At 40.8% G+C, this 24,297-nt stretch overlaps 1 pseudogene; it reads right to left on the bottom strand.

The window, feature by feature from the left end:
* The window catches only part of LOC110595695, a 40,332-nt pseudogene extending 21,566 nt beyond the window's left edge, over positions 1-18,766 (bottom strand).
* Positions 18,767-24,297: the final 5,531 nt, after the last annotated feature.

Below are 24,297 nucleotides of genomic sequence, written 5' to 3'. Positions count from 1 at the left end.
TCTGAATCATATTGCACTGAGCACTATGTCTATAGGATCATGCCATGTTATTTGAGAGGCAGAAACTAAAGAATTTTACTGAAAATACTGACTTGAGAGAGTGTAATAGGCAAGAAGAGAGTAGCAGAAAGAGATCATTCAACTCCAAAGTAGGAAAAGCAGAGAGACCAGTTGCCAGTATTTTTTCAATTATGTGAAGGTCAATGTTCAGTTTAGTTTCATGTGATTCTCTGGTTTCTTCACCAAAACACTACCTTTGCTATTACCGCCACCATCACCAATCATACTTCTAGCCAGTTTCTGCAAGCTTTTGTGCCATGCAATAAAATGGTCACTGCTATGACAGGCTGTCATTGTCTCCTTTTGTCCAGTTTAAATAAATATCTCCAATAAAAATTTCTAAACACAGTCTATCCTATCCCCAGACTAACAAGATTCCTGCTGTTATTCTGGACTTTACCTGCAAAGGTAGCACCTCCAAGCCTCGACAAAGTCCCTCAGAATTGTTTAGCATCCGCATTGAGCTGTATGTTTTAGATCAGGATACATCTACACTAGAAGATGTGTGGTATCATATTGAGAGGACATAATGCATTTTCTGGAAATTTTACGTTAGTCCGAGGTCTCTGGAAAAAAAAAGTAATTTCAATCACTATTTTGAACTTCAAAAATGTGATAGTATAATATACAGTTCAGTGGCACCGTCCACTCATTATCACCATCCATCTCTGGAACTTTTCACTTTTTTGAGTTAGATCTCTGTCACCCAGACTGGAGTACAGTAGCACAATCACAGCTCACTGCAGCCTCCAACTCTTGGACTCAAGCGATCCTTCTGCCTCGGCCTCTTGAGTAGCTGGAACTATAGGTTATGTACCACCATATCCAGCAAACTTGCTGTTTTCTGTAAAGATGAGGTCCCACTATATTGCCCAGGCTGGTCTGGAACTCCTGGGTACAAGCAGTCCTCCTCCCTCAGCTTCCCAAAGTGCTGGGATTATAGACGTGAGTCGTCACACCTGGCCCATCTTCAGACATTTTTTTTATTATCACATACTGAAACCCAATCCGTTAAACAATACCTCCCCATTTGTTCCTCTCCACAGCATCAGGGAACCACTGTCTCTAAGGTGTTGACTACTCTAGCTACCTCATATAAATGAAATCAAGAATTTGGGTGGTACCTACCTAGGTGCTGCTTGGCTCAGTTATTTTATGAGACTATAATTAAATTGTTGGTCATAGCTGCAGTCTGAAGCCTCAACTGCTGGAGGATTCAGTTTCCTACAGGTTGTTCGTTAGGCTCCAAGTCTATCCTATGTACAAGAGGAGAGGATTACATGAGGGTAAGAATTCCCGGAGGCAAAGAGCACTGGGGACCATCATAGAGGCTGTCCCCATACAAAATGTGGATAACTTATTTCCTGAAATCTCTTATTTTTTGGCTTTATTTTTGTATTCTTTTTGATGACAACTTATATTATTGTTAGTTACCTTAGTATACTTAAATGAGTAGAAATGGTCAGTGATGACCTCCAGATTTCTGTGACTCCTCTGTAACTGCTGGCAGTGAGGAAAAGATCTTCCCCAGTTTTCTTTTCTTTTTGAGTTGGAGTCTCACTCTGTCGTCCAGACTGGAGTGCAGTGGCCGCTCCCGGCCACTGCACCCTCAACCTGCTGGGCTCCGGCGATCCTTCCACCTCAGCCTTCAGAGTAGCCAGAATTACAGGCGCATGCTACCATGCCCGGCTAATTTTTTGATTTATTGTAGAGATGGGGTCTCGCTGCCCAGGCGGGTCTCAAACCCACGGGCTCAGGCAATCCACTCACCTCAGCCTCCCAAAGGCGCGGGATTACAGGCTGAGCCACCGAGCCTGGCATCCCAGTTTTCTTATTAGTTAGACATTTAACAAGAGCTGAGTGTTAAATGCAGACTTGAAATTTTTCTTGTTGTCTTCTAGAGCATGTATAATAATGTCTAGCATCAGTTTCCAGGTACTCCTTTATAAATGCTAATCTTTTCAGTGATATGTTAACTTCATTCTTAGCTCTTTATATGCTGATGAAAAATTTTAAAAATATCCTTGATGGTTGACTTGCAAGAACTTTTTTTGGAAATTAAAAGAGATTACGTATCCTATTTTTGCCCTAAGTCACATAAAATTTCTTAGGGAATTCTTAATTTATTAGAATCCTACTTGTGAATTGCCTGAGGTCCATCGACTTAAGTAGATGAGAAAATAGAGAACCAGAGAGGGTATTAAATGACTTTCTTAAAATCCCCTAACAAGTTTTCCTAGTGGCTCAGGTCAGGATTCAGGCCTGTCAACATTTGATCCAGCCATATTCTTTGTTCATGTCAAAGTAAAAAGCCTAAACCAGGAACACCCACCAGAGCCAGTACTGACCAACAAAGTATCTGGGGAAATAGGCAGAAAATCTGGCAACAGGATCTACTTAATTCGAGAGACAAAATCCTGAGATGGCCTATATCTTCCTGCAGCTTAGATGGTCAGGCAGAAAGACAGAAAAACCCAATCCAGGGAAGGAGGAATGCCGTGACTAAGTGAACATGGAAATCCCATCGTTTCCTATCCTTAGCTGATTAGAATCATCCCGATGCACACAATCCTCATCTCTTCCAGGAGCCAAAGGGTTTGTAGCTTCAGTCTTGTTTCTATCGCCCTTGCCTTAACTGGACAGTGTGGTGACCACATTGTAAAAAGGGGGTTTTGGAAACCAGACTCATTCTTGCAGTCCAAATCTGCTGCCCTCTCTGTGTTGATGCTGCCAGAAGATGAGGGATCATCCCCTGCAGCTTCTCTGATTCTCAAGATTTTCCTCACTCTGGAACTGCTGGAATTTGCTGTCCTGGGCCAGCTCCACTGCTGCCAGCACTGCCAACGCCAAGGCCAGGGTGCAGTGGCAGCAGGAAGGGAGTGGTAACCAAGCTGAGGGCACGGCGGCCGCCTGGAGTGCCGAAGCCTGGGGACACGCCTTGGGCGGGTCTCCATGGCAGCCACCACTTGCAGGGGGACTCCACGTGGAAGCTCAGAGGTGGTCCCTGGAGAGGAGGCAGAACAAGAGCCTGATGCCACTCCCTGACTGGCTTGGGTTTTCTTTTTCTTTCTTTTTTTTTTAAGTGTTTGTACTGGGTAAGATTTTAATGCTTTCTTAATCCAAATTCTCTATATTCATTCTCAATTTGCAAGGTTATAACTCCTTCAAAGAAAAGATATACAAGACTCTAACTTTACTTACTATTCTAAACGTCCACTAGCTCTGTATCTTTGGTCATGAAAACTGCAAAATATTCACATTTTCATCATACTACACTCAACTGCCTTTCAAGTGTAGGACATTCTACATTAAAAAAAAGACATTAAAGCAAAAGATTTAAAATTACACATTTTAAATATCTAATGCAACAAAAGATACAAAACATAGTTGCAGGTTAAGAGATTAATTGCAAGATTATTAGTGATGTACCTTGCAGTTAAATATATCCTTTTATTAAGTAATATAATATGCCAAAATTATGTAAAACATGCAATTCTCATTTCCACAGATTTCACTTGTAATAGATCTCCCAGCTTGCCAGAGAGGAAGTATTCTGGGGGAAACCACAAGGTCAGGTGTCCAGATTCAGCACATGTATACCACCTGAGTGTGGGACAATGGCAGAGCGCATCTTTGGTAGTGACCCTCAGGAATTCTCTCTCAGTGCAGTTGTGTTCCCCTGAGCTCAGAGAAGACCTAACTCCATGATTTGATGTGCATAGTGATGCTTACAAACAAGTACCTTATGCCGCCAAAAAAGGGACAAAATTAAACATATAAACAGGTCTATGTTCCAATGTTAACCAAGTTAACTTAATATCAAATCACTTCTGTATAAAAGTCAAAGAAATTTATTACTGCATCTAGTAAACCCAATACATGGAGACACTGTTATGCTACACTTCAGAAGAATCACATATTCTTTCTCAAGGGTGACTGAAAAAAAAAAAAAGAGCAGGAGTGTCTATTTTAAAAAACTGTATAAATCTGGAATTGTCCTATGTTCCAGAGAAAAGAGAAAAAGTCCAAATCTACATACCTGCCACCCAGCAGCTCAAAAGCATTTGTGCAGATATCTTTATCATACTTTTCAAATTATTTTCAAATCCAGGCAACTTAATTGACATTAACTGACACCCAAGAATCATCTTTAAAGCGACTGCAGAACCCTCTGGCCACCTGAATTCTTCACTATTACACAGATTTCAAATATAGCATAATAACACTTGTTATGCTGCATCAGAACAATGTTCTCTTTCTGTCTTGATGAAGGACAGTCCTTCAAGGTTGACTAGCTTTCATTTATATGGGTTCCAGTCATCTACTGTGGTCAAGCTTTGCTTATTCTCCATTTCAGGACAATTAAAATGTTTCCTTTTTGTTCTGTTTGCTGAGATTTTCTTCTTTGGGAACTCCTACTTATATGTCTTCTATATTTGTTAATTTTGCTAGAGTACTTTTCTCTCTTTATTTCTTAGTGATCTTTAATCATTTCCTCATTTCTGTCGTCTTTTTAAAAGGCATTATTGTGTTTATTCACTAGGCCTGCTCTTGGCAGTTGATTCTTCTTTTCTGAAATGATTTTAAATTCTTTCCTCAGTTTAAATCCTGGATTTTGAGGTATTGTTTGAGTTGTCACTGGTTTTGTGGCCACATCTCTCTGGGAACATTTTGTTGTCTGTAGGGATGGTATTTGTTCCTCATGCTCCTTTTTTCTTCTAATACCTTTGTATGGAATTTAATATAGATTAAATTCTGTTATTCATTTTCACATGGAATTAAACTTTAAGGAGAGAGGTGTGGGTTGTGTTAGCTTAGCTTTATTCTCCTGGCCTCTCCTTCTCCTCTCTGGAGGCCTGTAGAGAACTATGGCAGTTCACTTGTTTCCTGAGCACTAAATCTGCACCCTCACCTGCTTTTATCTGAACTGCATTCCTTTTTTTTTTTTTTTTTTAGTTGGAGTTTCACTATGTCACCCAGGCTGTAGTGTAGTGGCAAGCTCATGGCCACTGCAACCTTCACCTGCTGGGTTCAGGCGATCCTTCTACTTCAGCCTTCTGAGAAGCTGGAACTACAGGCATGCGCCACCACGACTGATTTTTTGATTTATTGTGGAGATGAGTTCATGCCAAGTTGCCCAGGCTAGTCTTGAACCCCTAGGCTCAGGCATTCCTCTTGGGTCAGTCTCCCAAAGTGCTGGGCTTACAGATGTGAGCCACTGCACCTGACCTGAATCTTACTCTTGATACCTATTGCTCTTGTCCTGCTGAACTGGGGTTCTATTTCCTATAGTTACTCCAGTGTGGGGTTTTGGGAGTTCATAACCTGCATCAGCACTTTCTTCCTTCATGACAGACTCTACACACTTGCTCACCAAGAGAGGATGGAAACTTTCTGGGTCTGGTTGCTGCTGTCCATTTGGTTCTCATAGCTTTCCTGGTGATGACAGTAGGGTTATGAGGTCATCACATGCACTGTTGTTTCCTTCTACATTCTTTGCTCAGACAGTGATACTTAATTTCTAAAAATTTAGTTTTAATTAGTAGTTGAAGTGCATAAAATCTAGAAATGGAAACCCAGTGGCTGCGATATTTTTCCCTGCTCTTGTGTTGACCAGTCTAGAATTCAATCACTTATTCTAGACAAGTTCAGAAACTAGAGGTATGGTGCTTTTAGATCTGGAACTTTCTGCTTCTAAGCAGCGAAGTTCATGGCTATTTAGCATAGTTTATCGGGACTGCTATTCTGCAGAACAATCTTATATCTTATACTTTTAGAGAGAGAAAACGATCAGCGCTTCACAGTGACCACGAACCCATTGAGTTGAACTCTGCATTCACACATTATACACTACACTTACTAAAAAATATTACTTTCTGCATTTTGCTTTTTTCTTTTCTGATGATCCCTGAACTCAGCCTAATGATTAGGTCCCAATTCATTGCCTTCTTTTTTTAAGACTCATTATCTTTTCAAGGTAAGATACGTAGATCTCCAGGTCCTTCTCTCATTGAATGTGCCTAAAGACATTGTGCCATTTACTTACAAAATTATATAAAATTATTGTCCATTTAGTTGTGACATTTGTGCTCTCCTCAGATGTTGTTAGTTTGCTAATCACCAGGATTGGGTATGTTGGAAGAACTGGCAGGACAGATGCAAAGTTCAGTGAAGTGTTGTCACATGTTATATCCCCATGAGCAAATGTGAAGATAGGGGACAGGCCCTGGAACAAGCAAAATACCCTCTGCCTGGGTGCTCTAGGTGAAAGGATTCCAGAGTTCAACTTCATTGCTGCTGCACATGCAGTGGGTCAGGATTCATGTCTAAGTACAAATGAGAGAGTTTTATAGTCTTTTCTATGCCAATGTTGGTTGTTTCAAGAACCGGTGGTTTAAAGAAGTCAATCTGGGCCAGGCTCAGTATCTCAGGCTGTAATCCCAGCACTTTGGGAGGCCGAGGTGTGTGGATTGCCTGAGCCCGCAGATTCGAGACCCTCCTGGGCAACTTGGCGAGACCTCATCTCTATAATAAATAAACAATTAGCTGGGCGTGGCAGCATGCGCCTGTAGTTCCAGCTACTTAGAAGGCTGAGGCTGAAGGAACGCCGGAGTCCAGCAGGTCGAGGTTGTGGTGGCCGGGAATGGCCATTGCACTCCAGTCTGGGTGACAGAGTGAGACTCCAACTCAAAAAAAAAAAAAAAAAGTCAATCTGATTTGCTGACGTAAGAAAGAAGGGAACTGAAAGGAGGAGATTCTTGTTAGAATTCACAAAGAATTCCAGTACTTCCAAACTACTAATTGCCCAGGTCCTCTGGGACAGATGTCACAACATTCCAGGCTTCAAAGTGCAGGAGCCCAACCAGGGGTTTCCCATTAATAGCTAGAATTTCATTACCAGCTTCTATTATTCCAGCTCGTTCAGTGGCACCACCAGGGAAGATAAATAAAGAACAATGGTTGGCGTTTTCATAGGTCAGAAAACTCCAAGTAAACTAAATCTTCAGTGAGAACCATCTCTACATGATATGTATGCCCATATACTTAGGATCGGAAGATATTTCCTAAGTCACAAAATCCAAATATCCTTAAAAATAAATTGGACACCACCAACAAATTCAATTCTAACTCCCCCACTCCCCATCTCAAGCAAGATAAAAACAAGCAACCAACAGGGAAAGATATGTTCAACATATTTAGTCAACAAAGGGTTAATATCCAGACTAAAGAACTACAAATCAGCAACACAACAAAGAGAAAGTTGGGCAAGGAAATCAACACCTCAAATTTAAACATCTAATAAATTTGGGGAAGCAGACTCAACTTCTAGCTGTTAACAGATATTGGCTGACAGAGGCAAGTTCTCTCCTCCAAGTACTAAGCAGGACCAGCCCTGCATAGCTTCTGAGGTCAGGTATGAAGCCTTGTATGGCTACAGACTGATAGAGCCAAGTTTTGAGAACCAGTGCTGTGGGTGAGCTGTCTTCTGAAGCTGCCTGAGTCTTGTCGCAGTCAGGAGGAGCCACTGTCTTCTTCCAGGAGAATGTACTGCCCTTGTGATACAGCCTGACTGGGGTTCTCAGGGTGACTGCCTTGGTCTACCAAGGTCTTGCTAGGGTCATGAAGAGTGGTCCCCTTCTTCCCTGATGAAGGGAGGAGGTCAGGGCTCTGTTCAGCCCTGTGTGTGGAGAATGGAAGTAAAAGGTGAGGCTGTAGGGGGAAATAAAGGGGAAAGCAGACAGAAAAAAACACTTAATTGTGAGAAACTACAAAACTCTAAACAATCTCCATTTTTTGTCTTTTACAGAAAGACATTTGCAGCCTAAATGTAGGTCTACTTGTATTTGCTTTTGTCTCTAAAATTATAGAGCACCCACATCTAACTAATGCTACCCTGCTTTCGATACTCTAAAATAACTGACTAGCAGAATGAGCTTTTGAGTGGTCTGCCCATTTTCCTCTCTTTTCGTTATTTTTTTAGGATGGGAACCCCAGAAATCCTTCCCTAGCATTTCTTTCTGCCATCCACTCTTGATGGCAAAAGCTGCAAGAATCAGACCGTGGTTCTATTTGACCTCTTCGCCTTGGTGTGGGTTCGGCAGAGGTCTCACATCTCTCTCAGTCCCATGTGGTTTTAGCCTCATGCTGCAGGATGTGGGTGACATCGTACAGTGTAAAATGGTCCAAGCACCAAATTTAAGAGACTTCCTTTTTAGCACAGGAGATGAGGCTGATTGGGGCAAACATACAGAATATTTCAGCCAAGACACAAGTCTACATGGAGCTCTAGCTCTGACTTCATGGAGTTGGAGGAGAGGGAAAGCTGAAAATTAGATTGTTCTGGAAAGACTTGACAGGGAAGATGGAGACTTGAGCGGGATTTATAAGGGAAAGTTTGGTTAGAGTGTGATGAGGAAGAAGGTGATGAAGACAACAAAAGAGTTCATATTGTTAAAATGTCCACACTTCCCAAAGCAATCTACAGATTCTATGAAACCCCATCAAATTTCCAATGACATTCTTCATTGAAACAGAAAAAGCTATCTTAAAAAGTGTATGGAACCAGAAGACTCTGAATAGCCAATGCAGTCTGGGGGGGTGGGGTAGGGACAAAACTAAACCAAATTTGGAAGCCTCACATTACCTAACCTCAAAATATAATACCAAAGCTGCAGTAACCAAAACTAGTATGGTACTGGCTCAAAAGCAGACACATAGACCAGTGGAACAGAATAAAGAGCACAGAAATAAATCCATGCATTATGAGAAAGGTGCCAAGAACACAAATTGGTGAAAGAACAGTCTCTTCAATAAATGGTGTTGGGAAAGCTGGAGATCCAAAGGCAGAAGAATGACCATCCTCTGAAGCAGTAACTCAGGGCACGTAAGCAGGACAATTGGTTTATGAATTGCTTCAATTGATGCCCAAGTTCATTAAGTGAAGCATGCGGGTGCTATGATTGCCAACAACCAGACCAATATCTGCCTCTCCCGAAAACACTAACTTCTAATTCCTTTTTTAAACTTTAAAGAATTTTAAACCTACATATATAAGTAAAAGTATACAAGAATAGCATACTCTTCACCTAGATTCACCAGTTTTTAACATGTACACACATTTTCTCTCCACACACAAATGCACGTACATACACACATAACATACAAAGAGGTAAAGCGTTTTGCTACACCATCTGTAAGCTGCAGACATCATGACCCTTCACCAGAAAGTATTTTAGCATGTGTGTCCTATTTTAGCATTTTAGGATGGGAACCCCAGAAATCCTTCCCTAGCATTTCTTTCTACCATCCATTCTTGATGGCAAAAACTGCAAGAATCAGGCTGTTGTTCTATTTGACCTGTTCTATTAGACATTCTCTTCAATAATCATGATACTGTTGTCCATCTTGGGAAATTTAACACTGATGACTATTTAATATACATTTCATCTTCCAGTTTAGTCAACTGTTCCAATACAGTCCTTTAGAAGTGCTACTCAAAGTGTGTCCATAGGCCAGAACTAGTTCACTAAAAGCATGATGTCAGCCTGTGATGAGATAAGGACTTTCCTCCAAAATGTAAATTTGCAAACCACTTCCCTCATCAACAATGTCTCGTGAGCTTTAAAAAAATGTCGACTGGAACAAATGGTGTAGCTGATTTACATTCTGGTACAAGAACTTCTTGTTGTGGACCTGAGGGCAGTTGGGCAGCTGCCTCTCAAGACACCATAAGAAACAGAAGAAAAGAAACCCTTGTGGTATTTCTCTTGGAACAACAGGAAAACTAAGCAAGCACATACATGCATCAAAGAATTCTATTGGCGTGAAAAGCTGGGCTAAGTTGTACAAAATACACTAAACATAAAATAGAACTTTGACTCAAAGACAAATACGTTATGACGTTACCACTAGGCATATCATATTTACCTAGGAAGAATGGCGAGCTCTTGTCAAACTCATGCTAATGATTGAAACTAATGAACTTGTGATTTGCTGGACATGGCTACAACACTGTCACAGAAGACAGTTCTGTTGTGGCTACAAACATGGATCAACCAGCATGTGCCACGGGGTCACAGTCCACCAAGGAATAGTATGCTTCACATGCAAATGCCATTTTGATTTTTGATTATAGTGGCAAAATAGGCGTGGTTTTTGGGTTTGAGATGAGCTGGACTTCTGAACAAATCATGACCCAGGTTATGCTGGTAAGGATTTTGAAGTCAGACATGCCTTGAAACCAATGACCGCAAACCACAGAAACATAATGCTCTGGAATGTTGCTGAGGGAGGCATTAGCTCAGCCTCAGTTTGCTGGAGTGCTTCCTGAAGTGAAGGGGGGAGGCATGGAGGGTGGGAGGGAATCTGAATAGGAGGAGCTGGGAATTGCTCTACTTGTAACGATCAGGCAAAATGCTGCTCAAAGTGACCAGAAGACAGCCTTGGAGACAGCAGTTTGTTTGTTTTTGAATTGGGGGCTTCACTCTGTTGCCCAGGCTGGAGTGCAGTGGCATGAACACAGCTCTCCACAAACTCAACCTCTGGATCAGGGGATCTCAGCCTCCCAAGTACTTGGGTCTACAGATATGCACACCACCACGCCTGGCTAACTTTTTTATTTCTTTGCCGAGAGGAGGTCTTACTAAGTTCCCTTGATTGGTCTCAAGAAATCCTGCCTTGGCCTCCCAAAGTGCTGGGATTACAGGTGTGAGCCACTGCCCTCTCCTGCAAGAAAATCTTTCTTATCTTGAAACTGAAAGGGTCATAGAGATCATCTATTCCACGATGCTCAGACTCTCCTGGGGCAAAAATGCAGAGTTAAGTATCCTGCCAAAGATCAAACAGCCAGTATTCAGAACTTGACATTCCTACTTCCACCAGACCAAATTTCAAATGTGCCATATAACACTGTCAAAATGTTCAAATACGAATATCTGAGATGCAAAGATGAAGTCCAGATCAAAGATGTATTTCCCACATATACCAGCCAGAGCTTGGGTGAACCGTGTCACCAAAGAGTGTGTGTCACTGTAGGGCTGTGTATTATTTTCCCATGCTCAGGAAAATAATACACAGGATGGAATACTTTACCTTTGGATACACAGGATGGAATAATACACAGGATGGAATACTTTACCTTTGGATTGGGGTGCTGGCCAATGACAAGTGAATGGGTCCTGGAGGGCATTCGCTCAAGATGGTATGGACTTTGCTTAAAGCAGCACTGCGAACATTGATTGAACATTCACTTTGGGGATTTGACCTCCGCGGCTAGGAAGGGCAACAGAATCCACACTCTGTGTTAGCAGCGGGCTTCCTACAAGTTCAAAATGCTTCTCTTCTGGGAGAGGTTTACATAAAAATCATTCTGAACACTTAAAGAAGCACATCTCTCATCTTGGCATATGTGGAAAAAAGCAACATATTCATAGAATCACATGAGATTTTACATTGGCAAAGGCCACTGTCATTTACTGGCATTTTCAGAAGCACTAAAGTAAAATAAAATTGATAAGTAGGACAACAAAGGCTACTATTTCTTGAGCACATACTATATGCCAAGCACTATACAAGGCAATCTACATAACAATGCTTTGAGTAGGTCTAATTATTCTCTTTTTTTTTTTTGAGTTGGGGTCCTCACTCTGTCTCCCAGACTGGAGTGCAGTGGCCGCTCCCAGACACTGCAGCCTTGACCTGCTGGGCTCCGGCGACCCTTCCGCCTCAGCCTTCCAGGTAGCTGGAACTACAGGCGCGCTACCACACCTGGCTTTAATTTTGATTTATTGTAGAGATGAGGTCTTGCCAAGTTGCCCAGGCAGTGCCTCGAACCCGTGGGCTCAGGCAATCTACTCACCTCAGCCTCCCAAAGGTGCGGGATTAAAGGCTGAGACACTGAGCCTGGCTAATTATTCTCATGTTGTAGATAAGGACACAGGCTCAGAGAGGTCTCCCACATGTCATACACTGCTTAAATAACTCAAGTCTGTCTGATTCTCGATCACCATATGATATAGTCTTTCACCACTGTCAGTTGCTCTCTGTCTTCCTACCATATTGAAATGATTATGGTGATATAGCTTGTGGAGGAAATGCCTGAAGCTCTAACAATACCCAGTAATTTGTAAAAATGTTTCAAATGTGAAAAAGTAAGAAATTGGGGACAAGTTGCCCATTTTGAAGTGAAATTGTAGGGAGAGAGCTCAGTAGGAGTGAACAAAGACTCTTTATGTGGGGTTGAAGAATGTTTGTTTGGCAGGCTTCAGATGAATGGAGCCATTCAAGAAAAAAAAAAACATCATCTTGGGATGTCATTAAAGGACTCATTTTTCCCTTGGGTTCTAAAAGTATATTTTCTTTAATATAATTTGATTCTTTAAATTTTTTATATGAAAATTCACTCTGATGATTATCTAAAAATGTAATATATGAACAGTGCCCCCAAATGGTAACTGCTGCAAATGCCATTTTGACAAATCCTCAACCACTGCAGGACTTAGAAGTTTATGGGGAAGACAGGTGATACTGTTTGGACAAAGTGCTTTGTGCAGTATGGGTACACTATTGTAACATTTGGGTGGGTACCGACCCACTGCAATGACTATTTAACAGAACACCGGGACATCTCTTGTACGAACAGAACATTCATGCTACAGCTCAGCTATCTGGATTAAGAAATCAGACACTCTGATTTCAGACAAAAGGTACCTAATTATCACCATTCAAAAAAGGAAGGAAATCAATTGAAAAGGTTCAAGAGAATACTGAATAAGAAAACGCCTCCCATTCTAGGGCATGATTTTAGGACTCTTGTATCCAGTGATTCTGAATTATGATGAGCATTCCCAGTATTTCATATGAATTTTACATACATGAATGTAAAAGGAAAGAAAATATTGAGATAATCATTGATATACATATAGAGTTGTGTATATCTTGTCAAGCGTCCAAATAAAACACAAGCCAAGATCTGAAGTTCTCTAATTCAACCACATTTCATTTAGATTAGCATTTCCATTTTTGGAGATGCTATTGATTTTAGACTTGGTTGTATGACTGGAAATAATTCCAAATTTTATCATCCCTCAGTGGAATATAATGGAGCAGATATTTCCATGAGCAGACCAGAATCTCACACTATCAGATATGCAACAAACCTCAGGTTGCTCCTCAACTTGGCCACTGATCCTGGGGCAAGACTGTGAATGTAGATGCCTGGAGAGCTGTTTTCTAGAGTCAAGCAGCAGGGACCAAGGCCCAATCCAATTCTTGACTCTGTGAGAGGCATCATTTAAATATAACCAAAATCAAAATGACACAGAAACCAGAAAAAAAAAGTATAACTGATTTGAATCTGTATTAATATATATTCTGACCAATACCTTTTATTTATGGTCCAGACAAAGGGATCAACAATGCCATTTCTCTTAACAAGTTCACAGCTAAACCAGGGCTAACTACAGACTACGGAATGATCTAACGATCTACTCTCTGCTTAGTAACACACCTCCTCAAATCTGTTTTTGAAAACAGACAGAGTGAAAGTAACATTTTTATACTAGATACGCAGCAGCCTTTTTTTTCATTCTATTTTACAACTGATCGCTTAGTTATTTTTCATCACATTTTTATAGTAGGTGGGGATGAAAAGAAAACAAATATAAAAAGCAGTAAGGTTTGATAATCCCCCATGACTTGTAGTTACCGGTGTGAACGGTAATCTTTGTTTGTTTGTTTTGAGTTGGAGTCTCACTCTGTCGCCCAGACTGGAGTGCAGTGGCCGCTTCAGGCCACCGCAGCCTCGACCTGCTGGGCTCTGGCGATCCTTCCGCCTCAGCCTTCCGAGTAGCTGGAGTTACAGGCATGCGCTACCACTCCTGGCTGATTTTTTGATTTATTGTAGAGATGAGGTCTGGCTGCCCAGGCAGGTCTGGAACCCGCGGGCTCAGGCAATCCACTCACCTCAGCCTCCCAAAGACACGGGATTACAGGCTGAGCCACCGAGCCCGGCTGTGAACGGTAATCTTAACTAGGATCTTTTGTTCTTTAAAATTTATAATAGCCCTAGACTTTAGCGTGCAAGCGATTTTTTAAAACACACGACTGACACAGTAATTCATCTGGGGAGAGTTTAGAGTGTTCTGTGCTACTGGTAACTTCCCCTCACTTTGACTAAAGTGACTAAAATCTCTACTTTTGATCCCACTGTCCATGTAGAGAACATCACCTGCTCTTGATAGAAAAGTTTTCCAAAAGAATGATTCATAAGATAACCCTCTAAACAGATTCCATATTGCTATTCAAGAAATGCAATATGGAACAGCTGATAACATCTTTCTGGAGTGTTACTTCTGATGTGGGTCAGAGCATTTGATTCACGGAGCTGACACACAATTTACCAAGAGAGAGGTTTATTAACTTATTAGCCAGGTTCAACTGGCCAGAGCCACCCACCAGATTCACGAATCTCTAGGCGAGGGCCCCATATTGTGGCTGGGGCCTTTCTTAAATATGCAAAAGCCCGCCTAATCCACAAGGCCGTTATTATTCAAATTCAAATAACACAAAGCCCGCCAGAAGAGAGGCTTGCCCGCCACAATTAAAACAGAGAAAAGCCTGCCGGATTTGAAAGGGGCTTATCGCACAACACTCACACACTGCCAGCGGGGGTTAGAGAAGCAAGAAAAAAGCTGGTTAGCTTATCTAACATAGCCACTTGGGGCTCCAAGTTGGGCATTCTTTCTAGGGTTTCCAAGAATTACTGAGTTTTAGGGGAGAGGTCACAGTGCACAGTTTCAGCATACTTAATATATGAGGTTATAGTTTCATTACTTTTCACATAATTCATCACACTTAATATATAAGGCTTCACACAGGTTCCATACAATTCATCACCTTTTACACTTCCATGACAATCCTGTCCTTGGGCCCAGGAATCTTCTGACTCCAGAATGAAGAACTGCCTTCCTCACAGCCTCCCAGCGAAGCTTCCCCACCGGTGCTGAAGTTCAGGGAGCCAGATCTGTTCACATGTGTGTCTGTTGAGCAGAGCGTGAGGCCACAGCTCAGTCACTCTGTGCTTTTGATTAAGATAAACAATCATCTCTGGCTTTGCTGGAAAACAAAGAGGAAGGTGGACTAAAACATTCAGACTGTCCTTAAATCAAAAGGTCAACCTTCGGGTGGCTGAGGTGATTGGATTGCTTGAGCCCGCGGGTTCTAGACCTGCCTGGGCGGCGAGACCTCATCTCTACAATAAATCAAAAAATCAGCCGGGAGTGGTAGTGCATGCCTGTAATTCCAGATACTCAGAAGGCTGAGGCGGAAGGATCGCCGGAGCCCAGCAGGTCGAGGCTGCGGTGGCCGGGAGCGGCCACTGCACTCCAGTCTGGGCAACAGAGTGAGACTCCAACGCAAAAAAAAAAAAAAAAAAAAGGTCAAAAAATATCACCCAACCCAAGCCTGAAGGAAATAAAGGAAGAAAACAAATAGGACAAAGGAGATCCACTTCAATCTTACCTTCAAGGTCTGAATGGCTTCTTGACGGTTCATTCAAGGTCTGAATGGCTTCTTGGTGTTTCATTTAGAGAAAGGATTTCCTCCCCTAATGATCAAATGTGAGAATTACATTAACATTCATCTTTAATTTCCTGGAAACCTACTGCTCAGTCAGTCCTTTAACAGGATGTCATGTGGTCCCTGATTTACTACTCTAAAATGACTCTGACTGTCCCAATCCACTTTCAATAGCTCAGCTCCCAGAAGCGTGACAAAATGGGACAATTCATGACAATGCATATTCTCTGGCAGTAATTCTTTATTTCAGTCTTCAATTAAAACAACTCTGGGATGCATCAAAATCTTATGTTTTAACCATTGCCAAGTGCGACAACAGATGTCCTCTGTTTGGTTAATCAAACCACAAAAATTGAGTTCCCAGGTGTTCTTCATGGTCATTGTTTAGAAGCTTAAGCCCTCTGGCAATAAGGCATCAATAAGGCATCTGGTTCCTCAGATGTACACACAACATCTGAGGAACCAGCCTATATTTGCAGAAAGCCAAGGTCTCTGAGACCAGAGAATCTCTCCAGTATATGAAAAATGGTTTGAGTGATAAAGACAAAAAATCTGCTGAAATATTTGAAAACTTGCAGTCCACCTCCAGAAATAGCCTAGGTGCCTGATTGTACGGATGTGGTTCTAGGTTCTTTCATGCAGCTTCCAAGCTACTATAGGCTTCTATCTCAGAGATGACAGCAGGGTCGTGTGAAATCGTGAGGCATGTGAATGCACAGGTTCCCTCGCCTCCCCAGTTGTTAGCCCTAGTACATAAGGTCATTTTTCAAGATGTCGATAGTGTCTTATGAGAATATAAAAGAAGTTGGACATCCTGTTGACTTCTCAGAGCTTGTTTTTGGTGTACACTCTTGTGACATGCACAGTTTTTTTGAATAACAGTTCATCAAAAATACTATAAAGATGCCCCAGAGAGAACAGATGAACTTTGCACAACAATACGGTAGGAAAGAGAGATGTCATGCACCTATAACAAAGGACAAAACAGTATAAAGGCACAGATTTCTGCCTCTCGTGTATGATCAAAGGAATCCTGTAGATGATTGATTGTTCTGTGCCTTCTCTTTAGTGCAATTACAAAAGTTATAAAATAATTGAATGAACCTCTGTTGAAAAATCATCTGGAATAACCAATTACTCAGTTAGGTGAGGATGTTTATGTTTTTGGGTAGTTTCCATATGGGAAAAGGAGCAAATAGTAAATGACTACACACATTCTTAAAATGTATGACAAGTTTTTTAAAGGCATATCACTTAACAGGTTGAAAATCCATTCCAATGACCTATATTTCTTGTAAATGAACACATATGAAGAAGCAGGATTTAGGAGAATCAAGTGCTATTAACCTTTCTTAACAATTGATTTTTTTTCCCATCTTACTTCATTTTACCAGCCTTGAGGGATGATTTCAATCAAGTAAACACATGGTACATCCATTATGGAAATGCTTTGCTAGAATTTTGTATTGTTCTGAAATGCCACACAAACACAACCTGGTACTTAACCCTTCCTCTAAGAGTCAGATAAAAACTCTTCCATGGAAGTATTAAGCCTGGTCATATATTACCATTAGTGTACAGGTTTCTATAGGTTGTTCTGCTTAAAAAATAGGCAATTCACTCTTATTGGCTTCAAGAAAAAAAAGCATAATAGTAACAATATTTCGGTTATGTGAACTGAACAGTTACAGCATTTTTGAAGGTAACTAAAAATATTTGAAATTAGTAATTTCATGAAGGAAATATTAATGAGCAGAAAAAAATCAGGATTCATGTTTTGGTGAATGCTATTTAAAATATGTTCAGAACTTGGTAATTTTAATTTATAGAAAGAATATAATCTTAATTCAGATATATGTTTAAAAATATAGAGATATTCAAATATATATTTAAGATTCCTTGTATTAAATGTAGCTATTATGTCAGCACAAAAAGGAGACTTTGGCCTACTTAAATTTTATTTTTTCAAGTATCATGATATTTTCAAGAAGGGAGAAAAGTTTCCGAATCGATGATTTTGTATTTAAACAAGGCAGTAGTAGTAAGGTGGGGTGTTGACCCAAACTTGGGTCAGAAAGGTGGGTTGAAATTTCACTTCTGACCATTGTTTTGTTAAGTATTGACCAGATCATGTGTTCTTTGAGCTACAGTGACCATGTTTTCTTAACCTTGGCTCCCTCTTCTACCTTAGGGAGCTGCACCCCCCCAACTCTCTATCTCTAATTTACTTTCTAAATAAACCATTTTTTCTAATCTAAAAAGCATTTACCTCTACTATATATTAAGGGTGGGACAAGTTTCTAGTCACTTAACATTTCTGAGTGTCACTTTGCTCATTTGTAAAGTGATTACTCCAAAATACCTACTTTACTGATTTGTAACGCTGTTAATGAAATAACTGAAATATGTGGAAATGCTCTGTAAATTTTTAAAGCACTACAAATTATAAAATGTATTTAAACATTCAAAAATTTTTATTTGCAAGGTTGAACTTGGCACCTCAATATTACTTTAATTTATATTCAAAAACACTTCCTTGTATATTTTACATAGCAAAATGGTAGCTGCTGCAAACAATACAAATTTAGGAACCAAATTCAGTGGTAATTATTTCAACTGCAAGATACAAACTATTTTTGATGATCAGGAACTCTGGCGTGGCCTGAGGCTAGAATGGGTTGGAAACTTTCAAGAATTTTCAAGGCAAGGAACATGATAAGGACCAAGCAAACAAAATAGGCACTTAAAAACCCCATTGAAATTATCAAGTTACTTCCCACATATTATCCCATGTAATTATCTCATTTTTGTCTCATGTAATCCTCACAGCCACTCTTCAAGGTAGACATTAATTTACAAATTTCCATTCCAAGGAAAATGAGGCTCAGGTTATATCGACTATGCAAGGACATGGGTGTAAGCTTTGGATTTAGCCCTAGTCTACTTGACTCCCAAGTCCATGGCCCTGCTAATGTTCCATTTGCTTTATATCTTATGAAGAGGCAGCATCTCATGTAATTAAAGGGTATTGTTATTTAGGATAACCAAGAGGTTTTCTCCTACCTTCTTTAAGTCTTCTATCCTCTGCAGGTATCCCATTTGGGAAGATGGTCTTGACAAAAATCCCCATGGGTCCGCAAATGCAATCTCAACCTCCAGCAGTGGTAAAGCCATCTCTATATTCAAAGTAGATGGGAGCCCCGGTTGACAATGCAGTATTTAACTGAGGGCATTCTTCCTATTGCCCTACTTATTTACCTGAGGGCATCCTTTTCATCATAGCATTTAGCTGAAGTGATGTTCCCAAAAAGTTTGGGGTTAAAATAAGCAATTAGCTGTAAATCCCATTTCCCTAGCCTTCCCTATTTCCCACTTCAGATCTATTTACATAAGTTTTAGGTGGAAATATACATGGAAACATACACAATTGCCAATATTTGCAAATCATTGACCTCCAAAAATGGCAATCTCATATGGATCAACTAAACAGTTCTTGAGAGTCATTTCCCACTATGCAGATGCCATATTTCTTTTCTTCTTTGCTTCAGTTTTACCACTGTTGTATTTGTATCATATAATATTATTCATATCATCCCTGTGGGTTAATGGCAATGACATGAAATTCACCCAAAAAGACAACTGGGAGTATTCCCTGAAATGGCAGGTTCTGCCTTTCTTTCAACACAGATAAATGTTGGGGGTCATGCTCTCCACCCTCAATTCTGCCCTAGCAACCAGGCGCTGATGACTCCTCACATAGTAAGAGCAAAGAGGATGTGACCATCTCATACTCAGAGTATTACAGGGAAGAATGCCAGAGAATCTGCTTGAATCATTAGAAAGCTACTCATACTATCTTTCTTTATACCTGCTGCTTATTTCATGTCAAAATAAATAAAAAATAATAGAAACCAAAAATTGAAAAACAGGTAGTAACCACTTAAACATGTGGTGCTAACACTCACCTGGAGGGAAGTAGTGTCTACAGAAAAGTGCTCACCTTGCCTTTTGATGGTATCATCCAATGACAGAAATGATGGACGGCTACATGAGTCTACAAGGCAATTCCACCTGGGTCAGAGGAATATTTAGAAAGACATGAATAGCAAGGACCAAATGTTATCAGGCTGAATTGTTCAACTGTTGGTATTAACTTTAGCTACTTCTAGCTAAAGCAATGTTCAGTAAAAAGTAAAATCAGTGTCTGATGCTTATATGGCTAAAGCTGGTACTGGCCCCAAACCAACAGACCAACTTCAAGATAACAATATTAGGATATCTCCAAGCTGCTTCCTTGCAATTCCACTTGAGCATCCAATAGATACTGCAGTACAGTCAAAATTTGCCTCTTCCCCACTCCTATACCTGGCTTTCCCATCTCAGTGGGAATAGCACTGTTACCTACTCAAACCAAGGATAATATACAAGTCAACAGCCCATGGATTCTCTTTGATTCCTCCAGTTTCATCTCTCACATCTCAACTATAAGCAAGGTGTGTACTTCTAAAATGGTTCCCACTTCCATCAACTTCTGCTCGTCTGCTACCCACTTTGCCCTTGTCTAGGCCACCAGCATCCCTAGCTTGAGTGATTACAACAGCCTCCAATCTGGTCTCCCTTTCTATTCTTCCGCTCAGAAAATCCATTATTCTTCATTGAGCATCGAGTGTGAGTGTTTAAGAAACATATGTCGTGATACACTCAGTTTAAGCCCTCTAACGGTTGCCCATTGGTCTGAGAATAAAGTCCTAACTCCATGATGGCATACATGAACCCCTGTAATCCAGCCCTGTATACACCAGCAGAATCATCTCCTAGTGCTTGCCTATTTGCTCCTGGAACATTCTATCATGCATGACTGAGGGCAGCTGCCTTTGCTGGCTCATTTCTGGGAACATTCTGCTCCAGGATATTACAGGGCTGTCCTTTCCTGACACTCTGTTCTCAGCTCAAATATTGCCTGTATCCTAAAGTCTTCTTCCCCAGCCCCCAATGTCAACCAGGTCCCCACTCAGCTTTCATGTTACCATTTTATTTTATTTATTGTACTTAACACCATCTGACACTGTGATTCTCTTATTGGGATTTGCTTACTTATTTTTTGTGGTCCCTTCATTTGAACTCCTCCCTAGGTTTCCACGTCCCCAGCCTCCTGGTATTAGACCATGCAATCATTTGATTAGACATTGTAGGTGGGAAAATTGTGAAAGATCAGAAGGTGCTCGATTTAATGTTTGTCAGGGAACACACTGGCCTTGCCAGGGAATTATAGTAAGAGATTTTAAATATCATGTGTGGGTAGATAATCACTTGTAAGATTTTATTTCTTCTGATTGGCAACTAATTGGAGAAATTTGGGAAACTACAGTTTGTATTCTTAGGAAGAGTGCCAATATAAACATTACATTTACTTAATTTCTACATGTGGTATATTATGCTTAAGAGATTAGCAATCACATAAATGTTATAGGACTTCACGTTATTCAGACTAAGTTTTTTTTTTGAGTTGGAGTCTCACTCTGCCGCCCAGACTGGAGTGCAGTGGCCGCTTCCGGCCACTGCAGCCTCGACCTGCTGGGCTCCGGCGATCCTTCTGCCTCAGCCTTCCAAGTAGCCGGAATTACAGGCACACCCAGGTTGCTGTGTATTTTCCAGCAGACCAAGTGAGAACCGCTTGAGCCTGGGAATTTGAAAGTGACCTAGGCATCAGAGCAAGACATCATATTTACAAAAAAAAAAAAAAATTGGGGGCATGGTGGTACACACCTGTAGTCCAGCTACTTGAGAGGCTGAACTACCTGAGAATCACCTGAGTCTAGCAAGGTAAGCCAGAAAAGAATCACTGCACTCCAGTCTGGGCAATAATGTGCGATCTAAGCTCAAAGAAAAAATTGAAAAAAGAGAATAGCTAGCCTCCCATCTCCCATTCATATAGTTCTGATGGAATAGAAATCCAAGTCCCAGGATGTTTAAAATGGATTGGGGGAAATATAAAGTTCTGATCTTACGATCAAATCATCCACAGCACAACCACAAGAGGCTCTGCCTCCTCAGAGTGGAGAGGGGGTGGGTGCTGAGTGCCTTTATAATGTAACTGACTAGGCACTGGAAAATGCATGCTGCATTTAATGAGTGTCAGTCTCACTTCTTGGTGACAGTCCTGGCGTGTGTTCATAACACATATGGAGTGTTCTTTCCAGTCTGAGCATCAAATTAAGAGGAACACTGATAAAGTGGAAAACACACAGACAAGGTGGCCAGGACCAAGGCTGTTGGAATCTGTCAACCAGGAGCAGTTGGAGGAATAAGGGATGCTCAGTATGGAGAAGACCAGAGTCAGGGTTGTTTGCTTTTTCATAGCTTTGAGGGCTAATAAATATTTTGAAGCAGGAAATAATAGAAAGAAGATCATGTAGACAGAGCACGGTGGCTCACACCTGTAATCCCAGCACTTTTGGAGGCCAAGGCAGGAGGGTCACTTGAGGCCAAGAGTTTGAAACCAGCCTGGGCAACAATGTGAGATCCCCATCTCTACAAAAAATAGAAAAATCAGCCAGGAGAGGTGGTTTGTGCCTGTTGTCCCAGCGACTCAGGAGGCTGAGGCTGGAAGATTGCCTTAGCCAAGAGTTTAGGCTGCAGTGAGCTGTGGTTGTGCCACTGCACTCCATCCTGGGTGACAGAGTAAAACCAGGTCTCAAAAAAAAAAAAAAAAAAAGGAAGAAAAAGATAATATATGTGAAGTATGTCACATGATAACAGCACCAGATCTTAAAGAATAACATGAAAAGAGACCTTCCAATGAAAAGAGTAATAAGTGGCATTCAGGACCAGATCATCAAAGCTTTAGCAAAGAAAACACCTACTAAAAGTCAGGAAAACAGCCTGGGCAGGACCTTCTTCTACCCAAATTCAAGAGGCACAGCTCCCTGATGAATCCAGAGAAATACCTTCACCAACTTCTATCTTGCCACATTCTGCACATCACTGGTATCCAAGCAACAGGCGTCAACAAAAACCAATCAGACCTGCCTAGGGTCTTCATACCCCTACAAAAAGAAAGCCTGAGCTACATGCAAAGCAGCGTCTCAAGAAATATGGACTGCCGGGAAATAGACATTAAGATGCCCTTCTGAGATCTTGACACCCATGAATCCAGACTTGAGCACTGGGGTAATTATTACATGGGAAAGAGGTCAGGACTTAAAAGTCCTCCTCTCATCTGCTAATAAAATTTCACTTAGGTAGCAGTCAAGGAGAGGAAGAAGGAGAAGTGACCAACTATGTTTGAAATGCACTAAATTATGACACAAAGGCACATATTCCCCAATTCCTAATAGTCAAGTTAATACAACGACAGTGCCTGTCTAACCAAACAAGAGAATAATTCTGAATTTTTTCCATGGGCTAGTGAACAAAAGAGAAGGGTACTCATACATCAACAAAACTTGATAGAAGTATTCTTTGATCTTAGACTATAAATCATGATAGAAAATTTATATACACAAAGACAGGGACATCAAAGTTGCCATATAGACCCAAGTTTGTTCTGGGAAAAATTGCGGAATGAGGGGGCATGAAGACTTTACAATAGGGTCTAGAAAATGGACATTAAAACTGACTTTCAACACAATTTTTCTAATGATAAATTTCATTTCTTTGAATTGTATATATATTTTTTCATATTAGAAAAATTCATGGAAAGGTATAAAATCCTATGAGTAGATAGCCAGGTTTTAGGGTTGTCTTTGAGCAAACCACTACTGATTTCAGGTGGCTCACACCTGGAATTCCAGCACTCTGGGAGGCCAAGGAGGGCAGATTGCTTGAGCCCTGGAGTTCAAGACCAGCCTGGGCAACATAACAAAATCTTGTTAAAAAAAAAAATTAGCCGAGTGTGGTGGCTCACACTTGTAGCTTCAGCTACTCGGGAGGTTGAATTGGAAGGGTTGTCTGAGCCTGGAAGGTCAACATTGCCATGAGCTGTGATCATTGTGATCATGCCCCTGCACTCCAGCTTGGCTGACAGAGTGAGACCCCGCAATAATAACACCAAAATACATATGCTGAGATGTTATGAAAAACAGTACAGGAGAGTCAAATCACGACCAGTCTGAGTGTTGGACACCCAAGTCCTCCTTCTGGCTTTGGCCCAACTATGTAAAACAACGACAGTAACACAAATTTCCATCAATTGATAAATGGATAAACAAGTTGTGGTATATCCAAATAACAGAGTATTATTTGGCTATTAAAAACAATGAATTACATGCCACAACATGGACAAAATTTGGAAACACTATGCAAAGTGAAAGAGGCCAGACCACAAAAGGTTACATATTGTAAATTCCATTATAGGGATAATGGAAGAAGCAAAATGTCCAGAAAAAACCAATCCAGAGAGACAGAAAGATCAGTGGTCATCAGGGGCTAAAGAGAGGAGAACTGGACCACTTGCTAATAGGTACAGAATTTTGGGGGGTGAAGGAAATGTTCTGAAATTAGATAGGGGTGATAGCTGCACAACACAGCACATGCACTAAAACTGACTGAATGGCACCCTTTAAAATAGTGAATTTTATGTTGTATGAATTATATCTCATTTTTAAAAACAGCAAATAACACTAGGCAAGTTTTGAGTTGATTCTTTGAGTCAACATTGCA

This window comes from Carlito syrichta, unplaced genomic scaffold (genome assembly GCF_000164805.1).
Source record: "Carlito syrichta isolate Samal-C Ts95f unplaced genomic scaffold, Tarsius_syrichta-2.0.1 Scaffold303563, whole genome shotgun sequence".
NCBI lineage: Eukaryota > Metazoa > Chordata > Mammalia > Primates > Tarsiidae > Carlito > Carlito syrichta.
The sequence above is the reverse complement of the archived record's forward strand: the minus strand, read 5'-3'. Positions and strand labels throughout refer to the sequence as shown.